This window comes from Puma concolor, chromosome A1 (assembly GCF_028749965.1).
Source record: "Puma concolor isolate L17-30 chromosome A1, mPumCon1.1.hap2, whole genome shotgun sequence".
Lineage (NCBI taxonomy): Eukaryota > Metazoa > Chordata > Mammalia > Carnivora > Felidae > Puma > Puma concolor.
Window position 1 is genome coordinate 16395036 of NC_141667.1, and position 14261 is coordinate 16409296.

The window sequence follows — 14261 nt, forward strand, 5'->3', positions numbered from 1 at the left end:
TAGTGTTTCTTTTCCGCTTGCTGCCATAACCTAAGGCATCCATACTTCTTAGCCCTGCAAGAAGTCATGTTAATCACTGAAGGGATTTTTTGCTCACGGCTAAGTGTTGTAAAGACAGCTCTTCACTCCAAACCTACTCCATCCGAACAGATAAGCACCTATGGAAATAACACCGCTATGTTTAAGATTTACCAGAACGATAGGACCAGATTTTTGTACACAGAGATCACCCGACCACGGATGTGTCACAACCTTCCTCGGATCCTTGCAGGCACCTGAATATCTACAGACATCAGTCATCTCCTGCCTCCAATTTCCTCCTGAGTCATGCTCTTCCTCAGGTAAGAGAAGCTCAAGTTTTATGCTGAGTTAAGATGGTCCTTTAGGACAGGAGTCTGCCATCTCCGTTTGTGGGCCTCCCTGAATCAAGGTGCTTTCCTGAAAATCTCGCTTCTTATTGGCTTGTCCCATCGTGGGAAGAACAAACTTACACTCACTTACATTGTATTCTTCTGTTTAGTATGCTAAGTTTTCATCTTAAGAATAGCTGTTTCCCCTGAGATGGTGTTTCAGAGTTTGGGGTCAGAGAGAAACATACATTGAGTTCCAATTATTTTAAAACTGTTGTTTAAGACTGTAAGTTCAATTAGGGCCAGCTGTATATCTTTCTTAATTTCCTTTTCTAACACCTGCATCCCTTATGTTTACAAAAGATTTTACCTTTGGGAGTTTATGCTTTGTCCTCACTGTATATACCAATGTGGATAAAAAACATTTCCTCATGTTGTACAGTGAATTGTGCTTAGGCGTTTATGTCTGAATGTAATTTCAAAGCATCTAAGATTAACCCTGGGTTCTGTACATCCAGGCCGTATTTTCTGATCTTTTCTCCACAGCTGCTATTTACTCCCTGGCTTTCAAAGGTACTTAACATCCTACTGTACTTCAGGACCTGCTACCCCTCTCATACCAACACTGATATTATAAGAAAAAAAAATGTGGTTATTTGTTATTCACCTGTTAGTATGGATTTCACTTTATACTTTAATACATTTGGAAACAATTATAATTCTGAGTAAATATATATTATATTCATGTAATTGTGAGTTATTATATAAAGCTGAGAATTTATCTGCCTGGGATACGATTGGTGTCATTAGAGAGTGAACTTCCAGACTGCTGTAACCGATAGAATTGTTGCCCTGGTGATTCAGGAAGAACTCATAGACAATTATTTTGTATAATGTAAAAAACACTCTCATTTGGTAAACTTGGTGGTGGTTTATAAGTCTCCCACAGCGCCAACACATTAACACTTTAAAAAGGAATGACTTTACCAGTACCTTCAGATATATGCCACAGGCCAGCTTAAAAAGAGCACAAGAAATACTGCTAATTTCCACAGAGCATCAAACTAGAAACATCATTAACGGAAACCATGGTAATACAGGTGATCATGACTGCTGAAAGTGTGGAATTTAATCATTGAAAACAAGACTCAGGAGTTTCCAGTTTGCATATGGCCAAACAGACTATAAACTATGAGCTAGCCCCAGTTAAAAACACAAAATGATTGATGAAGGATAGACAATGAGCCAATATCACAGAAGAGCCGGATTACCAACAAAACCGCTGAACCTCCATCTTGTATTGCTGCCATTTCACATCAGTTTCATGAATGTAAAAAATTCGAAGTTATTAAAATCAAAAACAGACACCAGGCTTGAAAGGTCCCTGAGCAGACACAAGCAATTTAATCACACATGCAAAACTTAGCTTATTTTGCAAGACTTCCTTGGCCTGGGTCATTTCTCGTTTATGCCTCCGGAAATCAAAAGCGAAACTTAAACTGGATCCAAAAATTGACGTGAAGTAAACACTGACCAATTTTATGTCACATAAGAAGTTTCTAAGAATAAACAGCCCCTGCTTTCTCACTGTATAAACTGCTTTATAACAAGATAGAGCCTCATTGCATGTTTTGGTTTGGTGAGGGATGATTTTGGTGTGTGCACAACAAACTTTTACCAATGACTACTCTGGTGATTCATTGGTTTTACACCTAGTATTTCTAAAATTTTGATAAAGTAAACATAAGAACTGCATTGAGATTGTATTCAGGCATTATCTGTCATGGGTACGGTGTTCAGGTTGAGCTGGATGTGAGGCATCTACTTGTGTCAGTAATTTAAGACACTGAGTATGTGCTCTGTTGCCCCTCAAAGCCCCCAGACTGTGGTTCCCACCACCTTACCTTCTTCCCAGTGTTGAAGAGGCTTCCCAACAAAAACCAATGGATGTGTTCAGCCGAGATTATGGCACCATCACCCACTGGAGCTGAGCAGAAGGAAGTGTAGTGTCTGTCATGGGTTGAGTAAAGAGCTGATGAACTGAGGGCCTGGGGACCAGAAGTTCCAGAAGTTAAAACTTATGTCAGACTCACACAGAAACAGAACTATCGGAGATTTGGATTGGCAGCAACTGCCCACCCCTGGATCTAATTGAGTTTAAGCCCGCCTCTCCCACGCCTCTTGATCAACCACATAAGTGTATTCACCTTTGCCTCTGCAGACACCCATTTGTGGAGGTTCAGAAACTAGTTAAAACAGGGACACCTGGGTTTCTCAGTCGGTTAAGCTTCTAACTCTTGATCTCTGCTCAGGCTATGATCTCAAGATTGGTGAGATCTAGCCCCGTGTGGGGCTCTGAGCTAACAGCGTGTGCCTACTTAGGATTTTCTCTCTGTTCCTCCCCTACTCTCGTGTGTGCGCTCTCTCAAAATAAATAAGCGAACTTAAAAACAAAACAACAACAAAAAAAAGTAAAACCAGAAGAAGAATAAAGAAGGACAGAATGAGGGCCCCATGGGCAGGCAGGGAAAATGGGGAAGAGGTTGTGAACAATCACAGGGATCAAAAATCTTTAACTGGAAGAAAAGATCGTGAACCATCTGTGAGTAGACTAATAAGGAGAAAGCTTAAGTATTTGTCTTTACAAAAGGCATTAGTTCATTGGCTCCTAATAAGTGGGTTAATAACTAATAACTTAACAGTGTTTGGAAATAACACAAATAACACACAAAAGCATAAAATCCTGAATGTGTCTGAAAACCGTCTCAACCAGACTGTTACCAAGTAGTATTTTCAGCCAAAATTCTAATGCCCAGATCAAGCATTCCAGGATCTCAATGTCTTTTGAAGAAATCCCACACCTATTTTGTTGTGTCGTGCGTGTGCGTTCATTCAGTACGGACAAGAGTTCTCTGTAACAGCCCTTGTCAAATCGTTGGCTTTTAAACAATGTACTGAAATATGTCTATCTTTATAGTCTTCTGTTTTTGCAATAGTTGATTGCTGTGCTCTTCAAAATGGACAGTTTGAGTGAAAGGCTTTCAAATATCCTCTTGAAAAGTAATTCAGACTCACATATCATTGGCCTAAAGGATTTATAAAAGCAACACTTGTGACTGCTTTTTGAAAGAACACACACAAATAGGAAGTAAATGAATGATAGAACCTTCAAGGAGATATTTATGGAAAACTGTTTCCCATCCTGTAATATAGAACTTATTGCAGTAACTATGTACATATGAGACAAAAGAAAGAAATCTTAGAAAAATAAATGTTAAGGTAATTAAATGTACTTTGGAGCCTGGAAATTATGTGTATGAAGTTACTCCTCTCTTGGTCCCAAAGCTTCAGTCTGTGTGTATACATGCCAGGACCTTACCTCTCTCTCTCTATTCCCCCTGCCCCCCAGAGTATTTATCAACCCTGGTACCAAATCAGAATCACCTGGCTCCTTAAAATAACCTAAACCCCCTTAGATTCCACTCTCAGATACTAAAATTTAATTGGTTTCAGCTGAGACCTAGGGACATCGGGATTTTTAGATGCAGTTCATAAATGTAAGTCTATAAGTATAACAAACACACATATGCATCTATACCAATATGGTATTAATTAATATATTAAATATATCTCCCAACATTGTCTACATGCATATTTAAACTTTATGTAAACTATATGCATATTTAAACTTTATATAAATATATACATATGCATATATATACATATAAAAGGACACACATGCCTATGTGTGTTTTATATATATGTGTATGTATGTGTGTATATATATATATATATATATATACACATATACACACAAGTACAATCAAATATGTGTTTGAAAAGATAGAGAGATAAAAATAGATGTAGATTAATATGAATTACATGTAGATATATATTTAAAATCATGCTTCCTCTGAATTTCACAAGGCAAGTTAAATTGCACTGACTTCTTGAAATAGTGATAATTAATTAAAAATCATCTCTGTTGAACAACTGCTATGCACAAATTCCTCTGAGTGATGTAATGAAGAAGAATAGTGTTATGGGATAAAATGGGTAAGCAAAAATCAGAAAAAAAAGGTACTAATTCCCACTCTATTGAGGGGACTCTAATTGCCAGGATCTATCTAAGAATCAAACTGTGGTCATGTGCTATCAGTGACCTCCTGCATCAACTGAAGAAAGTTTATACCGAGCATTAGAACAGCCCTTGTAATGGATCTGGAAATAAAATAGGACTATGCACGTGGATAGTTAAAAGGGAAAGGCGTTGAGAAACATAACAGGAAGCTAGGTCTCAAGGGACCTTTAGGACATTCAAAACACATTTTTTTTTTTTGTTTTGTTTTGGCTCTAAGAGTGATGGGAAGTTATTGGAGTCTTTGAGCACACTCATATTTGAAGAGAAAGCAATTGGAAACCCAGTGATATACACTCTTTCCCTCACCTTATAAATGTTTGCTTCATGACTCAAATGCTAATACTATGTGTCCCTACAAACCTGATAACAGAGCAGAGATTAGCACTCATGTTTTTTTGTACCATGAAGAGAAGGGTGATTAAATCATGAGAAATCCATCAGTGGAGAAGGCATTGACTTAAATCTGTGTAACAATTGCAACCTTGTTTATTGTGCTTTGTTTGATAACTTCCTCTAACTGCCTCCCACCAATATCTTTTGTCTTTCACTGGAGATGGTATTTAAGGTAGTGACTTGGGAAATCTCTGGCAGTTATTCAGTTTTCTTGGGTATCTCCCATGTAGCCAGGAGTTATACATGTTTTTGAACTTGTTTGTTTTTCTCCTGCTGATCTTTCATCACAAGGGGGTCTCAGCCAAGAACTTTGAAAGGTGAAGTAAAATTATTTCTCCTCCTTTACATCTGTTAATATTATTATATCCTGTAGATCCCACTAAGTTGGAATCACCATTAAGAGAGAGAGAGGAGAGGGAGAGAGGGTGACCAGACTTACACATGTTATCTCTCAATCCCAGACTTTCTGCTTCTGGGTTTGTCATGTAGATGCCTACAGAAAACATAAAGAAAATGATGTTGCTTCCCAGCACTGAAGTTGAGAACTACCAGACCCTCTCCCCCGAGGACCCCACATTTGAACACTTGTCTACTAGAGTTTATAATGTACAAAAATCAATGCTTGTTTTTTTTTTCTTGTTAAACTTGGATAACCTATAGATATATAGTTGCTAGACAGAACCTCCAATTTGTAAAATCTACCAAATGATAGAAATATATGCCTTCAGCCATTCAGTTTATATTTTGATAACTATACAATTTTACCTATATTTTTAATGATACTAAATATTTTTCAAGTATTATGTCCATGACTCTTAGCAATTTTGGTTCAGAATGTGAAATACAAGACCAATTATTGTATCTAATATTTAAACCAACTTCACACCCAATGTAGTGACAGAACGAAAAAGAATTGAGATTCTGATATATTGAAAATGCATTTGTACTTCTCCCTAATGAAATCTATTTATTCACAGGAAAGCAAAAGGTTCTAAGAAAATTATCTCCCTTATTATAAAAGCCTAAATTGCACACAGATTTGTCTTCCATTGTTTCTAATACGTTTCTGTCTCATAATTAAGAATAAAAGATTCACATTTTTATTAATTTTCAATTAAAAATTGGGCTAGGTTGGCAATCTATTTATTTATATATTTATTTTTTTTGGTCATTGCTTTCAACTACTCAAATGCTAGGAAAATGGTTAATTTTCAAGACAATTTCTGTACAGTTATAGTTTATATAACAGTGATATGTTTCTTCTTTAACTCCATCTATTCCCTGTATTAATTCATATACACCATCTTCCTGTCTTGAGTAAGGAAGGGAATCAGCAAAGTAGAGCTAATTTTTTTTTTACCTCAGTACATAAGATTTTCATTTCTCCTCTTAAGTGTTCTTTCTGTTTTACGTCAAAGTTTCAGAGGAAATCCTAGCTAACATACTCATTTTATATGGAAACAGATTCAGTAGGGAGAGTTAACCTAACATTTTTTTTTTTCCTTTTATTTAGGTGGAACTAGGTAGATTTTAACAGTCTAGTTTCCTTTCTTCAAGAGCATAGGGACATAACATTTGCAAGGTCCCTTTGTAGTTAGGGCGGGTCTATGTCACTATTATAGACAAAGCAATGTGGATAGAAGTGATAGATCTTCTGGGGCTCTTGGGTGGCTCAGTAGATTAAGCATCTGACTTCAGCTCAGGTCATGATCTCATGGTTTGTGAGCTCGACCCCACATCAGTCAGTGTGGAGCCTACTTAGGATTTTCTCTCTCCTCTCTTTCTCTCTGTCTCTGTCTCTGTCTCTGTCTCTCTCTCTCTCCCCCTTCCATGCGCTCTCTCTCTGAAAAATAAATTAATTAAAAAAATAATTTTCAAATTCTGACCCTTGGAATCATTTTGTACACATTGAGTCTATACACATACTGAAAGCAAAAGGGTCCAACATTGAAAAACTACCCAATGGAAGAAGTCCAGATGCCTAGGCTTCCCACCCGTTGGGGGAGAGCTGTCCCAGAAGGCAGGTTTCAAGTTGAACAAGGAATTCAATTTAAATGCACTGTGTTATGGATGTAATAGGGGACTATTCTTCAATAGCTAGTGAGAATTTCTCTAGCTAATAAAGCATCCACTATGTGACCAGCCCCTTTTCTAGGAGTTTTACATTTACACATGGCAAATAGCAATCTAGTATTTGAGTCTGAAATCTATACTGTCTCTTGCTAAAAATATCAAAGCAGTGTAAAAAATTAGTAGATTCATAAGATGGGATTTGTTTCTTTCTATATGATTATTATTAGTAGAGATCACAGTTAGTATTTTACAGTATAAAATAAGAGATGGTTACTTGTAGTCACATGAAAAATTACTAATACCGAGTTCTTGCTCTGATGAGCAAAGACTTCAAAAGTACATTAGGGTCACGGATATCACCACAGTTAAAGAAATGTACTTTCCATTAAATGTACACTTGAAATTTTAATAGATGTACAGATTTTAGTCTCTTTTATGTTTGTTGTAATTTTGACCTCTGTTTTTGTCTTAAGGCATGATGCTATTTATTGACATGGTAGTTTATTGTCAAATACTATCATATGATTAGTCAAATATATGAAGAATTCATACTGCTTTACTGACAAGTATAGATAGAGTAAATTAGTAAAAATAAGTAAAACTTAATTAAGTTCTTTTTTAAATTTTTTAATGTTTTTTTTTTTTTATTTATTTTTGAGACAGAGAGAGACAGAGCATGAGCAGGAGAGGGGCAGAGAGAGAGGGAGACATAGAAGTTGTAGCAGGCTCCAGGCTCTGAGCTGTCAGCACAGAGCCCAATGCGGGGCTCAAACTCCCTGAGTGTGAGATCATGACCTGAGCTGAAGTTGGACGGTTAACCGACTGAGCCACCCAGGCACCCCAAAACTTAATTAAGTTCTTAACAGTTAATACTCAAAACAATAATATTATTCTTCGTAATGCAAATTATCCATATTGTCTCTCCCAACACACACATACACTTGTACATGCCCTTTGTATTGACTGAAATTTTCATGAGAAAAGATTGTACTAGCAAGAGAATTTCAAACTGAATTGTGGAGAAGGTAGTGAAATATTATTTTTAACATTTTTCCATGAAACTGAGAACCCGATATGATTAGAATCTTTCTATTGATCTTTAAATAAATATTGGCATGAAAAGCAAGCTATTTGGGTTTAAATAAGACCCAATACAATCATTGACTTGTTTTTTCTTTCTGTGTTCTTGGAGAACACATTCTTTTGTTCTAACAGCGAAGGTGAACACAAATGTTCCTCACATGCTTATAACATATTAACAAATTCATTATTTGTGTAAATAGTAATATTTTTAAAGATTCCTTCTAGGAACTACTGAGTCAAAATTCACCATATTGGAGCTTTCAGAAGGTAAACGGCTGACATAGTCAGTGGTAGAATGTCACAGTATTCCCTTTTATTGAAAGATGAATTACATTCTACCTGAAGCCAAACCCTCTTATATTCAGTCAACTTATTAGTCCCCATCTTTTTCTTCTTATTCTCTTTCTAGAGTAAACTGTGCTTGCAACTTGCAACTTTATTTAAATAATTTTGTATTCAAAACATGCACTATTTCTGTCCCCACCCCATAACAAAAACAACAAACCACTTCTCACTCCTGTCTATGGCAGACTGATTGCATTCTGATGCCAAGAGTCTGATTTCAGAATTTAGCCGTGATACACAAGGCATGACAATAACATAATGAAAATGGCTTCCATAGGCAACTCTTGATTAAAGTGTTTCAACAAAAGGCATTTCAAACATGTTATTAGCAATGATAAGTTTATGGGTTAGCTAAAAATTAGTAAGGGCAATTCTAAAGTTTTACTGAAGGCTTCTTATCAAAACATTAAGTAAAGACTTAAGTAAAAAGGTCAATACTCATAACATTGAACTATCAAAAGAATATTGAGGATGGAGTAGACGTTAGAGCAGCCAGTGCAGAGAGAAGCTGAGCACATGTGGAAAAAGAAGAGATACAGGGAGGCAGGTAGATGATAATGGAAAATGGGCTTAACTTTAAAGTAAAAAAGAGATTCTTCTTAATGAGGGTTTTCAGAAATTCTTCCCACATGTTTTATGATGTATTATCTTTATTCTTCTCCCTAAGAGTCTTTGGTTAAAATCTACATTATTGCTGATGGTTGCTTGGAATTATGTTGTCTCATTTTGGTTTGTTGTTGCTGTTCAATTTTTGTTATTTTTTTAATAAACTTTATTTCTTTTATTTTTAACGTATGTATGTATATATGTATGTATGTATGTTTGGGAGACAGAGAGAGAGAGAGAGACAGAGAGAGAGAGAGACAGAGAGCACATGAGTTGTTGAGGGTCAGAGAGAGAGAAGAGAGAGTCTCCCAAGCAGGCTCTGTGCTGTCAGTGCAGAAACCGATGTGGGACTTGAACCCACAAACAATGAGATCATGACCTGAGCTGAAATCAACAGTCAGATACTTAACTGACTGAGCCACCCAGGCACCCCTCAATATTTGTTATTTTTAATAGTGTTGGAGCTATATGTGGTTTGTACTTGTCTCTACATGGAGGGCTTTTGGCTCAAGATGGTCCAGCCCTATTCACTATAGTCAACTAAATTATTTAAATCAAGGGGAGTAAAAGTTGCAGCAGCCATCTGACAAATAACTTATAACTAAAAAGTAACCTGGAAGTACTTTTGGAAGTAAGGAATATTATCCTGAGTTGCACCTGCGGCCCAACAATTTACTAGTCCTATCATGGGATCAACCAATTCTCCCTGCTCTCACTCTACTCCACTATCAAAATAGAATTTGATGAACAAAGAGAAATCACTAGACGCTCATTGTAAAATCCTTGTGCAGTTAGAGGTTCAGAAAAAGATAAAGCCAGAGGAATTTTCCACTAAAGACGAGGGTCTTTTTAATGAAAAAAAAAATCATCCTGGTATCATTTACATTTAAGATTAAGAACAAAGATGTTTGTTGAGCAGCAGAAGCTGCCTTAGGTGCTTAGATTTGGCAGAGATCAAAACAAACGAAGTTTTGCTGTCATGAATGTTTTCTTCCAATTAGAGGATTATACACAATAAACAAATGTATAAATTAATAGGTTATAAGTTGGATGATGTGGGTATAAAGAAGCAAGATACTGGGCAAACAATGACAATAGTGTTAGTGGTGACATTCACAGAAACCAGAAGAAATAAGAAAGGGAGCCATGCAGGCATGTGGAGAACAGCCATTGCAAGCAAAAGTAACTGCAAGACACTAGCATATGATGAGAACGTCAAGGAGGACAGGGTCACCAGATGTAGAGAACAGTGCGAGGCTGATGCAAGGTGAGGAAAGAGGCAGATCATACACTCCAGACTCAGGGCTTTCATACTTACTGACCAACAAGGTGTAAAGAGAAAAACAAGGTGAATGGGGATGAGACTTAGAAGGACTGTTCTGACTCCAACAGCCTAGAAGATCTTGGGCAGCTGGAAGCGGGCATTGAGTAAGAGCTATTGCAAGGGTCAAGTTGAGACATGATGGTGGCCTTGACTAGTTAGTTAATGAGATGGTATATGTTTTGCTTTTTGTTTTTTTTTCAATGTTTATTTATTTTTGAGAGACAGAGAGAGACAGAGTGTGAGTGGGGGAAGGGCAAGAGAGAGAGAGAGGGAAACACAGAATCTGAAGCAGGCTCCAGGCTCTAAACTGTCAGCATATAATTCGACGCGGTGCTCAAACCCATGAACCATGAGATCATGACCTGAACCGAAGTCAGATAGATCATGACCTGAGCTGAGTCAGATCATGACCATGGGCCTAGATCATGACCTTAACCGACTGAGCCACCTAGGCACCCTGGGTATGTGTTTTGCTTTTAGGACCTACAGCATTTGCGGATGGACTGGCCGAGAGAGTGTGAGAGAAAGTGATCACTCAACCATAACACCAGGCTTTTCAGAAAGCATCGTCACTTGCTGAGAAGAACAAGACTAAAGGAGAAGCAAATTCCATGAGATTAGAGTGGTGTGTGTGTGTGTGTGTGTGCATGCTCATACACCTGCACATGCAGGGAAGTCAGTCACTTGAGATTCCTATTACATACCATATTAGAGAATTTGGGTCGGATGTTACAAAAGAATCCAGTTTTACAGAGAGGATTGGACACTTACAGCTTAAAGAAGGTATATAACTATTTCATAAGTCTATATTAAATCACCCCAAAAAATGATAGATCAAGACACATTCTGAATCCTTAACCCAGAAACACCATAATGTTCACATTTGAGAAAATGAGGAAAGAATAAGCACACATGATTGAGAAAGAATGACAGAGAGAGGAGACAAAGAGTGAGCTGTGTTCTGGAAGCATGGGAAGGTCTGGAAAAAAGTAGCAAGTCATTACCCCCCCCCCCTTTTTTTCCTTTTTCAGAAAGATAGAAAAGTATTAAAAGCCTAAGAAGTTTGAGTGAACACTTTTTAGGAGTAGGACAAAATAATCATGTTAACAGGTGACATATGATTTCTCATGTGAATGCAGATTCCAAATTCTTGAAAAGCAAATTCACATCCCACATGGCAGGCTGTGTCAGCCCTTAGGGATCTCAGGAGGACACAGCAGTCCTCACTGGGAAGGAGAAATGGGATCCGACTGGCTTCCCAGCCCCCTTCTCTTCCTCCTTCTCCTCATACGATGCACCAAGATCCTCCCCTCACCTTAGAACCTGCAATGACCTATAAGTATGAAAAATCCATTAGGTTTACTAAGGGACAGATTTGTAGCATGGCAGCAGGGGCAGTGGTATGTTTCATATTTGGAGAGACATGGGATCCCTACAATAAGAAAGTTACAGAGTCTGAGATTGAAAGGAAATAAGGAATATTGTAGAGTCAGCGTCAAGGAATCCTTCAGGTGTCACCTAGTGTATAAACATGTTAAATTATGAGACTTTGTACTCTTATCAACCTCCGTTGATACTTATGTTGATCTAGGGAAGAGAAAATCGATGCTCCTGAATTAAGTGGTTGAATCCTATTTAAACCATGGCCATGCGTTGCCTATTTCCTTACAGATTCTTTTGTGAAAGATTAGTGGTGGGATCTTAAAGCCTAAAAGTCTAGGGGAAAATTTCCTCCATTCTTCTCATCCTCTCCCAGTATTGACTCCAGCAAGTAGTATTCTATCTTCACTACAAGAGAAAAATAATGGTGTCTCTCTCAAAGATTACTACCGATTCATTTTCATAAATTCTTGGCCTCAGTGAAGATATCCAGCATTTTCAACTTGCTCACTCAATTCTTCCAGAAATTTCAGGATGTATTCTTTGCCCTGGTGGGTAGTCTGGGAGTCCTTGTCGCCTACCATTTCTGCATCACAGTTAAACTGTTAATTTTAAATAGAATTATAATATCTGAGAAAATGGGAAGAGACTTTACATGTTGCTAATAACAATACACGTAACCAATTTCACCTTTCTAAACACTCTTCTAATATCCCATGAAATTAATGATGGCCTGAAACTTAGCAGAGAAATGGCAAAAACAAAACAAAACTGTACATTCATCATGATGTGACAAATGAAAGAAGCAAATGATGTCTGCACCTATAAATATAGAGAACAGATTGATGGGTGCCAGAGAGAAGAGGGGTGGGTGATGGACAAAACAGGTGAAGGACAGCAGGAGATACAAGCTTCCAATTATGGACTGAATAAATCATAAGAATAAAAGGCACAGAACAGGGAATATAGTCAATGATATTGCTATAGTGTCCTATGGTGATGGATCATAGCTCCCCTTATGATGAACATATCATAACATAGAAATGTTGAATCACTGTTATACACCAGACGCTGATATAACACTGTGTGTCAACTATACTCAAATATAAAAAACTAATTTTAGAAAGTAAAACATTAAAATAAAATAAAATAAAATAAAATAAAATAAAATAAAATAAAATAAAAATAAAATAAAATAAAAATAAAATAAAATAAAAATAAAATAAAATAGGGGTGCCTGGGTGGTGTAGTCAGTTAAGCATCCAAACTTTGATCTCGGCTCTGATCATGATCTCTCAGTTCATGGGTTGGAACCTTGCATTGCGTTCTGTGCTGATGATACAGAACCTGCTTGGGATTCTGTGTCTTCATTCTGCCCCTCCCCTGCTTGTGCTTGCTCTCTCTCTTTCTTTCTCTCTCTCAAAATAAATAAACTTAAAAAATAAGTAAATAAATAAAATAAAATAAAATAAAATAAAATAAAATAAAATAAAATATAAAATAAAATAATGTTTGCAGTTCAGTTCAAACCACAGTTGGAAAATGGAATTTAATAGAAGGAATAAGTGTTTTTTTGCTATAGATCTTACATCAAAACAAAACAAAACAAAAGACATAAGTGGCAGCGAAATTAGTAACTTTTGCAGAAGGAAAGTTATAAAGTTATATCTGTGGATCTGTTTATAAAAGTAGAAAAATTAAAAATATATATTTTAACCATTATTAAATAGTGCCTAAAAAACACTTTTTAAGCATATCTAAATTTTACCAGGGTTATGTTTTCAGAGAAAAAAAATAAAAATAAAAATAATGAGTGATTTGTTAAATTGGTACATTTGACGGTACTTTATTTGGTTTATTTTCAACGTTATCATTTAATCAATGGGCTTTATATTTAAATTTATATCCCTAATATTTAAGCATCACTAACAATTATTTTATACTCATCTCTACCTCTAGAGCTATCAGTTCATACTTCTTCCAAATAAGCTTGTTAATTAAAAGCACAAAAATATTTACAACTGCTATACATCAAGGAAAAACTGTAATTTGATTTGACCTCACTTTAAACAAATTATTTTGCATCGATAAACAAGTTATACTGAGAAAAATGAAATTTGATTAATTTCCTTTCAATTATTTCTGAAAAGCAACTTCACTCAAAAGCTGAAGGTGGAAAATATGCTTCCTCTTAGTGGGATTTTATTAAGATGAGTTGTTTACTTGTGACAGTCAAATCTGACCTTTATAATACAGTATTTGTTTAGATCTAGTGGAGATAAATTGAGTGCACTGATTCTAAAGTGAAGACCTATTAAGTAATAAGTAGGATGTAGTTTTATAATCACCTTCACGTTATAAACAAAATTTACCACAAGATCAAAACACGTTGACTTAGAAAAAGTGAATGCAAATTAAATGGAAGAGATTTTAGAAATGTAGTGAACAGAATTATAAGATGGGATGCTACTAAGGATTTTTAAATATTTCCAATTTCTTTTGATTAACTGGCGATTGTGCTGTGGAATACACATCCAACAACAATTTGAAGGCATCTCATGAAATA

At 36.3% G+C, this 14261-nt stretch overlaps 1 protein-coding gene across 4 annotated transcripts in view; it reads right to left on the minus strand.

The window, feature by feature from the left end:
* CDH18 (cadherin 18) overlaps positions 1 to 14261 on the minus strand; it is a 1017877-nt gene that overhangs the window by 604275 nt on the left and 399341 nt on the right. For all 4 annotated transcript variants that reach the window (XM_086676364.1, XM_086676366.1, XM_086676367.1 and 1 more), the window contains one exon: positions 2255 to 2398. The gene's annotated coding sequence lies outside the window, so the exon portion shown is untranslated. The remainder of the gene's footprint in view (positions 1 to 2254; positions 2399 to 14261) is intronic.